Source organism: Macrotis lagotis, chromosome 1 (assembly GCF_037893015.1).
Source record: "Macrotis lagotis isolate mMagLag1 chromosome 1, bilby.v1.9.chrom.fasta, whole genome shotgun sequence".
In the NCBI taxonomy this organism is placed as follows: domain Eukaryota; kingdom Metazoa; phylum Chordata; class Mammalia; order Peramelemorphia; family Peramelidae; genus Macrotis; species Macrotis lagotis.
Genome location: NC_133658.1, coordinates 458,489,952 through 458,506,635, shown reverse-complemented (window position 1 = coordinate 458,506,635; position 16,684 = coordinate 458,489,952). Strand labels below are relative to the sequence as shown.

The window sequence follows — 16,684 nt, the reverse complement described above, 5'->3', positions numbered from 1 at the left end:
AAGAAAACAACAAAACCTGCTAACCATTGACAGTATTCTAAATAGGAATGATAAAAACACCATCTCAGAATAGGAAAGCAGTGACAAAATGCTGACATATGAAGTGTCAAAGGAGCTGCTGAATTGATCTCAGATTCAAAAAACCCCTTGGAAGAGCTAAAAAAAGGATTTTAAAAACCAAAGAAGAAAAGAAGGAAAATGGAGAAAAGAAATGAGAGTCATGCAGGAGAATTATCAAAAATTAACTTAAAGAAAACAATAATTTTAAAGTAAAATTGACCAGCTGGAAAATAAAATTAACCAACTGGAAAAGGAAACAAAAAGCTAACTGAAGAAAACAAAACCTTAAGAGCTAAAATTGTACAAATGGAAATGAATGACTCTATGAGGCACCAAGATTCCAGCAAGCAAAACCAAAAGGCTAAAAAAATAGGAGAAATGTAAAGTACCTCTTAGAAAAAATGACCAACTTGGGAAACAGATCCAGGAGAAAAAATTTCTATCTGAAAAACCATGATCAGGAAAAAGAGCCTAAACAAGATCCTATAGGAAATTATCATGGAAAACTGTCCTAATATCCTTGATATCCTAGATAAAATAGTTCTTGCCATCTATCACCCCTAGAAAGAGATTCCAAAACAAAAATACAAGGAATATTGTGGCCAAATTTCAGAATTCTTAGCTAAAGGAGAAAATACTATAAGCAACCAAAAAGAAGCAATTTAAATACCAATGAGCTACTGTCAGGATTGCAAAGGACTTATTGCCATCAACATTTAAAAGATCAGAGAACTGGAATAGAATATTCCAGAGGGCAAAGGAGCTCAGATTATACCAAGAATCAACTACCCTGCAAAATTTAGCATATTCTTTCAAGGGAAAAGGTGAATTTTCCATAGAATAGAGAACTTTCAAATCTACCTGATGAAAAGATCAGAATTGAACAGAAAATTTGATCTTCAAATATAAGACTTAAGAGAGGCATAAAAAGGTAAATAGAAGGGGGGGGGGGGCATGTTAGCTAATAAGACAAAACTGTCTACATTCCTTTACAGGAATACAATACTTGTAACTCTTGAGAGCTGTATTTCTCTTAGGTCAATTAAAAGGGTCATCCTTAGAAAGAGGGTGTGGGTATAAATTGACTGTGATATGATTAAAATTTTAGCTCTTGAGGATTGTATTCCTATTGGAACAATGGAAGATAGGGTACTTGAAAAAGGGGTATGGGGGGCAGCTAGGTGGTGCAGTGGATAGAGCACTGGCCTTGGAGTCAGGAGTACCTGAGTTCAAATCTGACCTCAGACACTTAATAATTACCTAGCTGTGTGGCCTTGGGCAAGCCACTTAACCCATTGCCTTGCAAAAACTTTTAAAAAAAGGGGGAGTATGGGTATAAATTGACTGTGATGTGAGCAAACTCTTAGCACTTGAGGGTTGTATTTATATTGGGACAGTCAGAGGGATCATTCTTGAAAAGAAGGTGGGGGAGCAGCTAAGTGGTGCAGTGTATAGAGCACTGGTCCTGAAGTCAGGAGGACCTGAGTTCAAATCCGACCTCAGATACTTAATAATTACCTAGCTGTGTGATCTTGGGCAAGTCACTTAACCCTATTGCCTTGCAAAAATCATTTTAAAAAGGAAAAGAGAGTGGGAGTATAAATTAATTATGATATAAGGATGCTAATGGCTTTTGTGAATTGTACTTCTATCAGAACAGTGAAAAGAATATACTTTAATAGAGGGAATGGATACAAGACAACTATAAAGCAATTAGGACATAGTTAAAGAAAAGGAAATGACAAGCAGAATGATTTCAGAAAAATCTGGAAAGATTCACATGAACTGATACAGAGTAAAGTGAGCAGAACCAGAACATTGTACAATATTATTGTACAATGAAGAACTATGAATAACTTAGCTATTCTCAGCAATACAAAGTTCTAAAATAATCCCAGGGGACTTATAATGAAAAATGCCATCCACCTCCAGAAAAAGAACTGATGGAATTTGAATGCAGATCAAAACATACTAATTTTTACTTCATTTTCTTAAATGTTTTGAATTTTCTTCCACGATATGTTTAAAATGGAAATGTTTTACATGATTGTACATTTGTAATCTATATTATCCAATTGTGGATAATATATAAGATATATATTATATAAGATATAATACTATTGAATAATAAGATATAATACTATTGAACACAAAAGAAAATAACAATGTAAACATAACTTTTATATTAATGGGGAAACAAAAAAAATTGTGCCTCATTTTATTGTGATATTTGCTTTATTGTGGTAGATTGGAACTAAAACAGAAATATCTCTGTGGTTTGCCTGTACTTGTCTTCCCATCTCCCATATTCCTCTGGGTCAGATGGGGCATGTTTTGTAAATTAACTGAAATTGTTCTTTAAGAATTTCTGTGGACAAAGAATTTATTGAACTACATTCAACTTTGTAATGACTCTCTCCAAATTTATGCTTTAGGGATAAAGATTTAGCCCTTTCTTGGAATCAAGGAAGATTTGAAAGCTTAACTGTACCTCTAAGAATAGCACCAGAAGCCAGAATTAAAATTTCCCCTCCTAACAAAGTCATACTTATTGCTCTCTTTGATTTCCAGTTCATGTCAAGATACTAGAGATGGCCATCCTTCAAAACTACAACTTCTCCTACTGGAAACCAACATAGTTTAAAATGCCTGGCCAACTATGTGCTGGAAATAAAACCTTGACTTAGCCTAATTTATTCACCCTCAAGTCAAGGGCAGTAATCACAGAAGGTGGCCTTTAATGTCCACAAAAGAAATTGTTGTTCAGTCATTTCAATCCTGTCCAGCTCTTCAAGAGACCCCATTTGGGATATTCTTGGTAAAGACATTGGAGTGATTTGCCATTTCCCTCTCTAGTCATTTTATAGATGAGGAAACTGAGGTAAACAGAATGAAGTAACATGCCCAAGTTCACACAGCTGGTAAGTTTCTGAGGCCAGATTTGAACTTGAGAAAGAATCTTCCTGATCTCAGGGTGAGCAAACACTATCCATTGTCCTTTCTAGCTGCCACTAAAAGAAATCAGCAATAGATTATTTAAATAAATAATAATGATATCATTTATAGATAAAATACAAATATAATTATATAAAAAATAAATTACATAGATAAATTCTAATAAATTATCAAATAAATTATAATGACATTATAATGGGAGAAGGAATGGACTTGGGATTTCACTGATATAGAAAGTCTCCAGGATGAGGAAACTCCTTTTTACCAATGAAAGAAAACAATCTCTCTGTAATTTATAGTCATAGAGAGTCATGTAGAGTTCTCAAGCTTTTTGGCTTTAGTATTCCATTACACTCTTTTTTTTTTTGCAAGGCAATGGGGTTAACTGGTTTGCCCAAGGTCACACAGCTAGGTAATTATTAAGTGTCTGAGGTCAGATTTGTACTCAGATCCTTCTGACTCCAGAGCCCGTGCTCTATTCACTGCACCACCTAGCAGAACCACCACCACCATCCCTCTAGTTTTTTGTTTATATGGGTTACAACTATAAGTATTTAGTATATCAGAAATTAAACAACTTAGTATTATTACAAGGTAGTTTTGATTACAGACCCCCTGAAATCATCTTAGGGGTTTCCAGAGATTCCCAGACCACAAGAAGTTAACTGTGTCACCCAGGATCACATAGCTAATATGTATCAGAAGCAGATCTTTGAGTGTAGATCTTCTTGACTCTAAAGTCAACTCTCCATCTATCATGACATACTACCTCTTTAATAAAATGATGATAAATAAATCACAAATCTGAATTACTTTTGGCCATGATTTTTGAATAATGGAAAGGGGTAAAAGACAAACCACAAGATCCCCAGCTATGTCTTTTGATTAAACATGGGGCAAATAAGAAAGTGGCTGTTAACTGGGAAATTTCATGGCTGCTATCCAGGAAATTCTTTCCATCAAGAGGAAAGTCAATCTTCCAGAATCTCCCCATTCAAAAGGAAAAAAAAAATCTTATTCAATATGGCAGCACCTGTAGTCAGTTCTAAATTATCTGAGCTTATGGAAGGGAAGTTGATACACAACACTGGGTCTGAGCTTAGAAAAAATTGAGTTCAAATCCCATTTTTGAAATGTATTAACTGTGTGACATTGGGCAAATCCCTTAACTTCTCTATCTCAAGTAATTCCCTAGGACTTCTCCATGAAGTCCTGGATAGGTTTCAGTTTGTTTGTTTAAACCATGACTTTGCCCCCATGCTGGCTGAAATCACAAAACTTTCCTTCGTTGATAGATATACAGAAAATCATGAAACAAGTTATTGAATTTCAAATTATGTCTTCTACTCAAACTGGCCTTTATAATTTGGAAAGGCAGCATGCTATAGTAGTAATAATGTAGTCAGAGGACCTGGTCTCAAATCCCAGCTCTGTTCTGTACTTTTATCACTTCCTTTCTTTGGTTCTTAATTTCTTATAAAATAACAGGATTGGTCAAGATAATCTTTAAGTATCCTTCCAGTTCATGAGACTAATATATCTTTTTTTCCTCTCTTTTAAGGGCAGATCCTTTCATTTGCCTTCCCTGGATAGAGAGAAGTCTAGAATGCTAGAAAAGAGGATGGAAGCAAATTTTCTCACAGTTGATTGACATAAGGATAATAGTTATCTTTGACAGTCCCAGAACCTTTCAGGAAACTATTCAAAGATGTTCTTTAAAGGGTTTAAGGGTCTCAGAACCTCAAATTCAGAGAACTCAAATAGGTTTTAAAGAGTCACATTTGTTTCTATAAAATTTCTAAGAGATAAATACATACTCAGCCTTAGACCATAGATATATATCCTCTTGCTGTCTTTGCCCCTTTGTGGTACACATGAGGCTTTACATTCATGAACACCCTGAGAATTTGTACATGTCAAATTCCCTCCCTCCTCCCTCTCCCAGAAGATACTTGCCCACTATATAAATGAGGGAGAGAGGAGGCTCGAAAAGTGGATTTAGATGTGTCCCTCTATCCAGATAGACTTGTATCCAAATGTATCCAAACTTGCCCAAGATACATTCCAATGAATGAATAAGGAATGGCTACTCTGATCATCCCAGGTAGACAAGGAGAGCAGAGTTGAGCTGTTTTAGATCCCTTGGCCTCAGGGCAAAATAAATATTATTAAACTAAAATGCCTCTTCCTTCCTTCCCAATTATTGGTCGGTCTCTCTCTCTCTCTCTCTCTCTCTCTCTCTCTCTCTCTCTCTCTCTCTCTCTCTCTCTCTCCCTGTCCTACCTCTCTTTTTCACCTAAAACCTCAAATGATTTCAAACATTAAAAAAATCTTACTCCACATCTGTAATGTTCACTCCAATAGGAATCAAAAATATTCACAGACTTGGGAATAGTCAAATTAGTGCTAAAAAATTCAGTGAAGACAGCTGTGTTCAGAGGCTATTTTTAAGGGTGGCAGGATCTGAGATTCACCCAACTTAAGAACTGTGGTTCTAATAATTTTTATTAATTTTGAAATATGACATTCCTTCCAACCATCCAAGCTTTTTAATTCATGCCAAATTCATTCACAGCAGTGTATTCAGCATCCAGAGGCTGACCCCAAAGTACAGAAAAAACAGCCCAAACCAGCCAAATTGGTTTTTAAATCTTCATTATTCTAATCTGTGCAGGGATTCTAATCCCCAGTGAAAGGAGATAGTGATGAGGTACTTTCTTTCTATCCACTTATCCTTCCTACATGTGTGTATTTTAAATATAATGACCTAGATTATAAAAGAGACATTTCAAATAAGGTTCAAATGAGCCAGGGGGCATAATCACACTTTACGACCTCTAGCCAGGTAATCAAGACCTTGCAATTAAAGCCAGTAGTGCTGGGAAAAAGGAAGGTGTACCTCTGGCATCTCAGTGAGCATAGTGACTTCCTGACAATCTCCCATCTGTTGCTGCCATGTGCCAGTTGAGTTTAGGCCCCAGGTTCTGTGAATTGATTACCATATATTAGCAACAAGTACATCCCACTAATTCAAAAGAAAATAGCTCCTCAATTTGCTCCAACTTATTAGATCACTCCCATCCCCAGGAAAGTCCTTTTGGTGGCCAGCCAGGAAGAATACTGGAGGATAGGTAGTACAATAGACATACTCAGCAGAGCAAAGAATGGAATTCTCATTTGTTCTCACTGTTCTATCTAAAATGCCTTCCCCACTACTCATATCCAATTCATAGCCAACCTTTAGGTCCAGATATAGCCCTGATTCCTTCAGGAAATTTTTCCTGAACATCTTCACCTGAATATCTTTCTCTTTACTCTGAATTCCTACACAATCTGATAATTTTCTGAAGACTGCCTGATACTATCAGTTCAATGAAGCAATGACTCAAGAAGTATTTATTATCTTTTATCTATTATCTTTCATTTATTATCTCTCCCAGAACCTCTAAGAAAGGTGCTTGGGCCAGAGCTCTCTATTCTTTTCCCACCTACCTATATTCCTTTGCACTATACATTCCCTCTTCCCATTTTTTCAGTTTCCTTTGGTGTGTTGTTTTCCCCTATTAAGGAGACTAGGTTGTAAAGACTTTAAAAGGTAGAACTGTGTTGTTTCTTTGTTTCTCCACTAAACAATCTCACGCAAAATAAATGCTTGGGATATATGTGGATTCTTATTTTATTTACTGCTTTAGACAAAGGTAAAATTGAAGTAGAAAGTATTGACTTGGGATGCTCTGTTCCTCCAGTACCCCTTTATTCATGTTCTATGACTTTTGCACCCATATAGATGGAGAAAAATGCTTTGTTAATTGGTTCTGATTAAAACAAGATTGTACTCATTGTGATATAAGAATTATTTGTAAATTTTAAAGCACTATATCAATTCCAGCTATTAGTATTTAGTATATATTTTTTTCTCCTAAGCCCAAATGCTGACAGATAACTTATGCAGAGGAAGGAGAGAGAAAATCAGGAGGAGTAGGGGTGGGAAATGGCATCAGACGGGGGGCAGCTAGGTAGTGCAATGGATAGAGTACCGGCCCTGGAGTCAGAAGGACCTGAGTTCAAATATGACCTCAGATAATAATTATCTAACTATGTGACCTTGGGCAAGTCACTTAACACCACTGCCTTGCAAAAACCAAAAAAAAAAGTTTTTTAAAAAGCAGAAATGACCAATCAAAATTCCAAAAAAATTACTTTAATGAGTTAGAAAAAGTTGTAAGCAAATTCATATGGAGAAATAAAAAGTCAGGGATGGCTAAGTGGCACAGTGGATAGAGCACTGGCCCTGGAGTCAGGAGAACCTGAGTTCAAATCCGGCCTCAGACAATTAATAATTACTTAGCTGTGTGGCCTTGGGCAAGCCACTGAATCCCATTGCCTTGCAAAAAAAAAATTGAAAACCTTTTGCACAAAATCACTGTAACCAAGATCAAAAGAAATGTAGTAAACTGGGAAACAATCTTTACAACTAATGTTTCTGACAAAGGACTCATTTCTAAAATATACAGAGAACTGGGTCAAATTTAAAAAAAAGCCATTCCCCAATTGACAAATGGACAGGATATGCAAAGGCAATTTACAGATGAGGAGATCAAAGCAATCCATAATCACATGAAAAATTGCTCTAAATCATTACTTATTAAAGAAATGTAAATTAAAACTTCTCTGAGGTACCACCTCACACCTCTCAGACTGGTCGATAAGACCAGAAAGTATATTGATCATTTTTGGAAGAGTTATGGGAAATCTGGGACACTATTACATTGTTGGTGGAGCTGTGAACTCATTCAACCTTTCTGGAGAGAAATTTGTAACTATGCCATAAAGGGCAACAAAAATGGGCATACCCTTTGATCCAGCAATACCACTACTGGGTCTATATACCCTGAAGAGATGATGAAAAAGGGTAAAAACATCACTTGTACTAAAATATTCATAGCAGCCCAGTTTGTGGTGACAAAGAATTGGAAATCAAGTAAATGTCCTTCAATTGGGGAAGGGTTCAGCAAACTGCAGTATATGTACGTCATGGAACACTATTATTCTATTAGAAACCAGGAGGGATGGGAATTTAGGGAAGCCTGGAGGGATTTGCATGAACTGATGCAGAGTGAGATGAGCAGAACCAGAAAAACACTGAACACCCTATAAGCAACATGGGGGCAATGATCAACTTTGATGGACTCGCTCATTCCATCAGTGCAACAATCAGGGACAATTTTGGGCTGTCTGCAATGGTGAATACCATCTGTATCCAGAAAAAAAGAACTGTTGAGTTTGAACAAAAACCAAGGACTATTAACTTTAATTTAGAAAAAAACTGATATCTTATTGTCTGAACTTGCTATTTCTTAAACTTTATGTTTCTTTCTTAAGGATATGATTTCTCTCTCATCACAATCAATTTGGATCAGTGTATACCATGGAAACAATGTAAAGACTGGCAAATTGCCTTCTGTGGGGGATAGGGGGAGAGAAGTAAGATTAGGGGAAAAATTATAAAACTCAAAATAAATAAAATCTTTTTTTTAAAAAAAAAGTAGAAATGGCAACAGATAGGAAATGAATTTTTCCAGCTTCTAGAACAGAAAGTATTCAGTCATAAAATCATAAAATCTCTGATTTGGAAGGGATATGTAAGAACATTAAAAAAAAGCAAAAAAAAAAATAAAAAATCCAGTTCCTGTTGTCAAGAAGTGTGCACTCTAATGGAGGAAACAATATTTAAATACCTAGGTACACAAGATAAATACAGAATATATGAAAATTATTAGCAACCAGAAGGACCAGGAAATGCCTCTTGTAGAAGGTGGGACTTAAGATGAGTCCTAAAGAAAGCCAGAGAAAAGTTGAAAGTAATGGGACAGAATATTCCAGGGCATAGACAGACAGCCAATGCAAAAGCATGGCAATGGGAAATGGAAATTTGTGCTGAATGAACTACATATATGCCAGGGTAGTTAGATCAAAGAACAAGGAGAGGAATTAGGCATGCAAAGTTTGAAAAGGTAGGAAGGGGCAAACTAAAATGCCTAGTGGGGTTGAAAATTAGGACAGACTACCACAAGGGTGGCCATGGGACAAGCCATAAACAATGCAAAACTCCCTCTTTCTCTCTCTGATCCCCGAACAGCAGAGAGAAAAGGCATCCCCTACTAGCGAAAGTGACTCTTTGTCATTGGGTTAGTCTTACTTTCATTATATATTACATGGTAGTCTAACTCCATTAGTAAACATAACAATCATTGCTTGATCTTTCAAGAAGTCACTGTAGATCTAGAAGTTATATTTCTTCCAAAATCAGGAAGAAATTAAGCTATTAAAAGTATAGAACTAGGAAGTGGAGTTTTCCATTACAACTGCAATTTTTAAAATTCTCCAAAAAGAGATATAGGAGACAATTGGGTACAGAAAGTTGGAAAGTGAGTGGCAGAAGGAGTCTGAGAAAGAAGAGCATCAGTAGGAAATGGAAGAATCTTTTCCAGATGATTGATTATAAATCTAATTGACTAAGTAGATTTACTACCCTCTCTGTTTCTCTTCCTTCTCTTTTATTGACAGGTGATAGGAAGCATAGTTCATTACTAAGTGTTTCTATGTTATCTTAAATTTTGCTTACTGGTTACTTCTATTTTAAAAAATGGTTTTCTAGATAAAATAATTTTACTTATGTCCTAAGTTAGAGTTTTTCTATATAATGTGATAAGTAGAGGAGAGATGAGTTGCTCAGGATAACTTATTTTGCCAACATTAACTTTTCAGTTTAGATTGGTGGGGACACAGAACACTTTATGAATTGTATTTGTAATCTGTATTTTAAGCTTTATAAGCTTTGCAGAGACAGAAAGTATGTCAAACTGAAACCTTTCCCATGTACTTAGAGCCTCATATATTGATGTCATTACCCAAAAAAAGTCAGATGATAAGAAATAGGTGTAGGGCAGCTAGGTGGTGTAGTGAATAGAGCACTGGCCCTGGAGTCAGGAGTACTTGGGTTCAAATCCAACCTCAGACACTTAATAATTACCTAGCTGTGTGGCCTTGGGCAAGCCACTTAACCCCACTGCCTTGCAAAAAATCTAAAAAAAAAACAACACCAAACTGATAAGAAATAGGTGTAGTCAAGAGAAACAATTCCATTCCCAAGGAGAGAGTACTTTTCATCCAAACTGCCCATCTCAACATTTGAACCCAGGTAAACTGACTCCAGAAATAGTATGTTTTTTTACTATACCATGCTATCTCTCGGAAACTCTGGATTCTCACACTTAGTGCTAAAACTTGAGATAGCAGACTCATAGAACCTGAAACCCCAGAACTTTCTCCACCAGCTCCCCCACCTAATCCTCAAATTGTGTTAATTTTAAGTACAAAATCTGACAAAAGAAGTTCAATAAGAGTCAAAGGTAGATGGAATACCTGGTGGCCCATAATTTATATGTAGAATTATCCTCTTTAGCTTGCTATATTATTCCATTTTTCATATGCTATTTCTTACAAAGTGAACAGAAATGCATTTAAAACCTAAAGAAATGCAATGTCATAATGACTAGAGCTCTAGATTTAAAGTCAGGAAGAACTGAGTTCAAATCCCACCAGAGATACTTATTGCCCAAGTCTGAGCTTGGACAAGTCTCTCAGCCTCAATTCCTCATCTGAAAAAATGAGGGAATTGGTTAGGTGAACTCTGCATTCACTTCCAGTTCTAAATCTAAGACATATGCTCCCCTTCAACCTAAGATAAATGGAAAGTAATGTAGTTAAGTAGAGAGGGCTAAGAGCAAAAGCATGTACCTTTACTTCTAATCCTAGGCTTAAAACTGTCTCCTATATCCACAAGTTTCAAAAGACAAGTATATATAATAAAGATGACACTTCATATCTAGGTAATTCCCAGAAAGTGAGGACAGGACCAGTTAAAGCAAAAAGTCTGACTGAAAAACTCAAGTTGATAGGTTCCCTGAAGAGTCATAGGAATGTTAAAGAGTTCAGAGTTACAAAAAACTTGAGAGGTCAGCTCAACTCCCACCATAAAAATCAAAGCAGTTCATCAAAAAAATTATTAAAAAATATCAATCACCTTTCAGACTCCTCTTTGATAGACATTAGACTGATGGATCAAAGGAATGCCTGGCCAAAATATTCATCTGTAAAAAGCTCTAATTGAGAATCTTATAAATAAGCAGATATCTGGGCTAGATCCATGGTGTCAGACTCAGAAATAGGGCAACTAATCCATAAGGACACCTGAGGGCCACATATTGATTTAGTTTTTAAATACAATATTATCTATGTTTTTATTGAATTTTTATTTAGTTTGTTAAATATTTCCCAATTAGGTTTTTTTAGATTTTTGCAAGACAAATGGAGGTAAGTGTCTTGCCCAAGGCCACACAGCTAGGTAACTATTAAGTGTCTGAGACCGGATTTGAACCCAGGTACTCCTGACTCCAGGGCCAGTGCTTTATCCACTGTGCCACCCAGCCACCCTCCCAATTAGTTTTTAATCTAATTTGGAGACATATTTTGGGAGCTTCATGGGGCCTGCTTGTCATATATTTGACACCTCTGTGCTACATGATAGCAAAGTTAGATATACCCAGAACTAATTTAATAGGACCAAAAAAGTAGTAACAAATGAATTAATATTGATCAGGACAGAGATCTCTTGTAGAATGTCACTTTGCTTTGTACTGTTCAACATTCAGTTAAAAGTATGGGATAATGCGATTATCAAAATTGCAGATGACACAAACCTGAAAGAGTCAGCTAAAACATCAGATGGTGTTTTCTGTGGTCAGAACACATGTAATGATAATGAAGAGCTGTGGGAAAGTAGAATAGAGAGTTAGTAGAAAGCACATTGGAATGGGAGCCAAAGGACAAAATTTCAAATTCCAATTTTATCATGACATAAATATATGACCTTGGGAAAATAAACTCTTTGAGTCTTTTTTTTTTATTGTTTTAAGTACTGTGATAATTTTGTAAAGATAATTTTTAACATTCATTTTAAAATTTTTTAAATTTACATTCTTTTAAAAAATTAGTTCCAAATTTTCTCCTTCCTTCTTCTTTCCTTCCCCTGCCTCTCATTTAAAGCAAAAAGCAATTTGATATAGGTTATTTGCATGTGCAAATATGTCAACATACTTACATAATAGTCATAATGTGAGGGAAGAAATAAACCAAAAGGGGGAAAAAAGAATTTTAAAAAGTGAAAATAGTATGCTTTAATTGGCATTCAGATTACATCCTTGAATGTGAACAGAATTTTCCTTCCTAAGTCTTTTAAGAGGAACTTGAATCATTATATTGCTGAGAAGAGTTATTTTTTAGTATCCATTTTATGTTTAAAATTTTATTTATTTTTTCAATTATATGCAAAGTTTTCTCCATTCATCCTTCTGCAAGCTTTTGAATTCTACATTTTTCTACCACCCTCATGAGAAAGAAAAAACATAAAAGAAAAATATTCGAAATAAACATAGTATGCTCCATTCAGACTCCATTGCTTTTTCTCGAGATATGGATGGTTTCCATAATAGGTCTCTCAGAATTGTCCTTGCTCACTGAACTATTGAGAGGAGCTATATCAATCATAGTTGATCATCTCAAAATGCTATTGTTCATGTGTATGTTTTCCTAATTCTTCTCACTTCAATCAGCATCACTTCATGCAGTCTTTACAGGTTTTTCTGAAATCTGTCTACTTATTATTTCTTCTAGCATAATAGCATTTCATTACAGGGCAGGTGGCATGGTAGATAGAGCACTGGTCTTAGAGACAGGAGGACCAAAGTTTGAATCCTACCTCAGACACTTAACTACTATTAGTTGTATGACCTTGGGCAAGTCATTTAACTGTGTTCACCTCACATCTAGGGCCATCTCCAGTTGTACTGATTCATATCTGGCCACTGGACCCAGATGGCTCTGGAGAAGAAAGTGAGGCTGGTGACTTAGCACAGCACCCCCTCACTCAAATCCAATTCATATGTCTATCATGATCACCTCCTTGATGTTGTGATCTTCTTCAAGAATGAAGGACCAGGGGCAGCTAGGTGGCACAGTGGATAAAGCACCGGCCCTGGAGTCAGGAGTACCTGGGTTCAAATCCGGTCTCAGACACTTAATAATTACCTAGCTGTGTGGCCTTGAACAAGCCACTTAACCCCATTTGCCTTGCAAAAACCTAAAAAAAAAAGAATGAAGGACCAACATTATTATTCCATTACATTCATACATCACAACTTGTTCAACCATCCCCCAATTGATGGGCATCACCTCAATTTCTAATTCTTAGCCACCATAAAAAGAGCCGCTAAAAATATTTTCTGTACATGTAGTCCTGTTCCTTTTTTATGATCAACCTAGTAATGGTATTGCTGGATCAAAGGGAATGTACAATTTGCCTTTTGGGAATAATTCCAAATTCTCCTGAATGATTAGATCTGTGCATTCGTGTCCCAATTTTCCCACATCCCCTCCAACATTTCTAATTTTCCTTTTCTATCATATTAGTCATCTGAATGGTGCATGGTGATGCCTCAGAGTTATTTTAATTTGCATTTCTCTAAACAGTAGTAATTTAGAGTTTTGATAAATATCTATAGATAGTTTTGATTTCTTCATCAGCAAACTGCCTGTTCATATTCTTTGACCATTTATGAATTGAGGAATGATTTTTATTCTAAGAAATTGAACTCAGTTCTCTAAATATTTGAGAATGAGTCTCTATTTTCTTATCTGTACAATGAGCTGTTGGAACTCAATGATCTCTAAGATTTCTTCCTGCTCTAAGATTATATGTCTATTAAGTATTGAGTTCAAATATAAACATTTCATCTTAAAAAGAGATTTTAAGAGATCCAAGTGACCAGAGAGGTATCTGGAGATATCTGGATAAAAATGAGAAGCAAGGTTGATAATTAGAGCTAATTAGATAATTTGATTGACTTTAACTTAGGGGGAGACAACATGGAGCTATTTACCAATTAAAGGCACTTAAGAAAGCTGTCATCTTATCAAGAGAAAAGATGATGCCCACAATAAAGAAATTAAGCCTTCCTTGGAATCCCTATGGCAATCAGGCAATTTGACACTGCAGTCAGCCATGATAGCAAAACAAAGACAAAGTATTTAGAATCTCATTTAGGCACATTTGAGAAGCAAGATTAAAGTTATAGAAATCTTAGGGAGAAGACATTTGCTCTTCTACCAATTCACCAATATATGAGAAATTCAGGTTAATCTCTGACCTAGAGAACGCTAAAAGGGCTAGAGGAAGATTTACTCTAACACTTCAATGAATCTATGATCCCTCCTCTTAGATGCAAATCTCAATGCCTGGAGGTAAAGGTAGTTGCTAAGGCTATTTGGTTATATAATATGCAGAGATGTTAGACAGATTTTACATATAACAGATGACTAATAAAATGATGTTGGAGAATAGAATGTGAATTTCTGAACCATGGTATAAAAATGAGCTCTTAACCAAGGATGGAATCCACTTAACAAGAGCTGGCAAAAAATATATTTGCTTGCAGTCTTACACATTTGATGAAGACAGAAGAGAGAGGTAATTCTTACACAGATCTTCTATCTACCATTATATGACGAATAGAATTAGGAATTCATAGGAAGCAATTTCCAAGAAGAAAGCTACAATAAAACCTATGCTCTTAAATTGCTATATATGAATATGTGAAGCAGAGTATACCACAGAAATGATCTCAAGGAGACAATGACTTCATAGGTATGGTGCAGATTTAATGGGATAAAAAATGCATCTGGATTATGACTTTTGGGAAAAGTAAATACTCTTCATGGAAAGATGAAATAGAAATATATATTAAGAAGATAGGGGGTCAGTTAGGTGACAGTGGATAGAGCACCAGCCCTGGAGACAGGAAGAGCAGAGTTTAAATCCAGCCTCAGACACTTACTATCTGTGAGATCCTGGGCAAGTCACTTAACTCTGTCTCAAAACAAACAAAAACAAAAAGAAGATATGTCCAATATCATAGAAATCACAAGATTTAAAAATTAAAAGATACATTTATAGCTACATGGTCCAATACATACTCCCAGACCCCACTAAAATATAATCTGACAAGTGGTCATCTGGTCTCTACTTAAAAAAGACCTCCAAAAAGTAGGAACCCACCACTTGTTGAGGCAGTCCATTCCCCTTGTGGATAGCTGTAATTAAGAAATTTTTCCCAAGTTCAAGCCTTAATTTGCCTTTTAACAACTTCCACTAATTGCACAAAGTTCTTTACACTGGGGTCAAGCAGAACAGTCTTATTTCCTTTTCCGCTAACTCTTCAACTATCATGCCCCCCCCCCCCCCCCGCCCCGGAGTCTTCTCTTGTCCAATTGAAATACTCATGGTTCCTAAGTTGATACTTATATGGAATAGACTCAAGGCCATTCACCTTCTTGTTTGCCCTTATCTAGAAACTCTTCACCCTACCAGAACCCAAAACTCTAGCTGTGGTAAGATTAGAGAAGAGTTCATAGAAACTATTACATCCTCATTCCTGAAAAAACTCGAATCTCTCTCCCCTCCCCCCTCTCCCTTATCTATCCATACATCCATCTATCTATATCAATCGATTTTATTTTATTTTTAATTTATGAAATTAAGTAGCACAGTATTTTCATAACATAGTAGAATAAACAAAGATGAATACAAATTAAACTGCAAATCTATTATATACAGCTATTTCTCTCAATGCATCTCTCTAATGACATTAATATTTTTAACTTCTGTATCATAGACTGACTTACACTGAATCTGACCATTCAGTAAAACCTCCAGATCTTTTTCAGACAATCATTCATCCATAACCTTTTAATTAAGAAGTGGATTTTTTTAATCCAAGTGTTAAGATTTTACATTTATCCCTATTTCATTTCATCTTATTATCCTTATAATGCAGAGTGTCAAGATCTTTTTAGATTCTGAATTAATCAACCAGTGGGTCCATCATCACTCTCAGCTCTGGATCATCTTCAAAATTTAAGATTGTTCTATCTATTCATTTATCCACATCATGGATAAAACTGTTAAATGGAACAAAGTTAAATATAGGTCCCCAGAGTACTCTAATGGAGGTATTCTGCCAATTTGCTATTGAACCATTAACCATTACTCTGAGAGTGGTCATCTAAATATCTGGTCCATATCTCTCCACATTCTCCACAAAAAAAAAGCATGAGATATTTTATCATATGCTTTACCAAATTCTAGGTAAAGTATCTAAAGAATTACCCTTTTTAAACCAGTTTAATAACATGGTCAAAAAAAAGGGATTAAGTTTAGTCTGATATATGTCCTTCATGAAGTCATGTTGACTCTGTATTCACTGCTTCTCTTTTTAGATGCTTACAAACCAACTCTATGATGATCTATTCTAGAATTTTCTGAAGAATCAAAGTAAAGTCTATAGTTTGCATATATATAGTTTGCAGAACCTTCTCCAATCTTGTGGTTTATCTCTCATCTTCCCAAATGTTTCTGACAGTAGATTTCTAATAGTAAACAGATGAACCAGTTTGGGGTACTTAAGAATAGTTCATCTAGAAGATGAGTTCAATTAGATTTACTTTTTGTTGTTTAGTCATTTTTCAGTCATGTCTGACTTTTCATGACAAC

At 35.6% G+C, this 16,684-nt stretch overlaps 1 long non-coding RNA gene across 3 annotated transcripts in view; it reads right to left on the bottom strand.

Moving 5' to 3' along the window:
* The window catches only part of LOC141506634 (uncharacterized), a 39,708-nt gene extending 24,372 nt beyond the window's left edge, over nucleotides 1-15,336 (bottom strand). For 2 of the 3 annotated variants that reach the window (XR_012473930.1, XR_012473928.1), the window contains exons 1-3: nucleotides 13,036-15,336; nucleotides 11,778-11,846; nucleotides 5,915-5,999 (exon numbers count right to left, since the gene is read on the bottom strand). This is a non-coding gene — a long non-coding RNA (uncharacterized LOC141506634). Of the gene's footprint in view, nucleotides 1-5,914; nucleotides 6,000-11,777; nucleotides 11,847-12,895 lie in introns of all 3 variants that reach the window. The other variant, XR_012473929.1, reaches the window with a different exon arrangement.
* Between the last annotated feature and the right edge of the window lie 1,348 nt (nucleotides 15,337-16,684).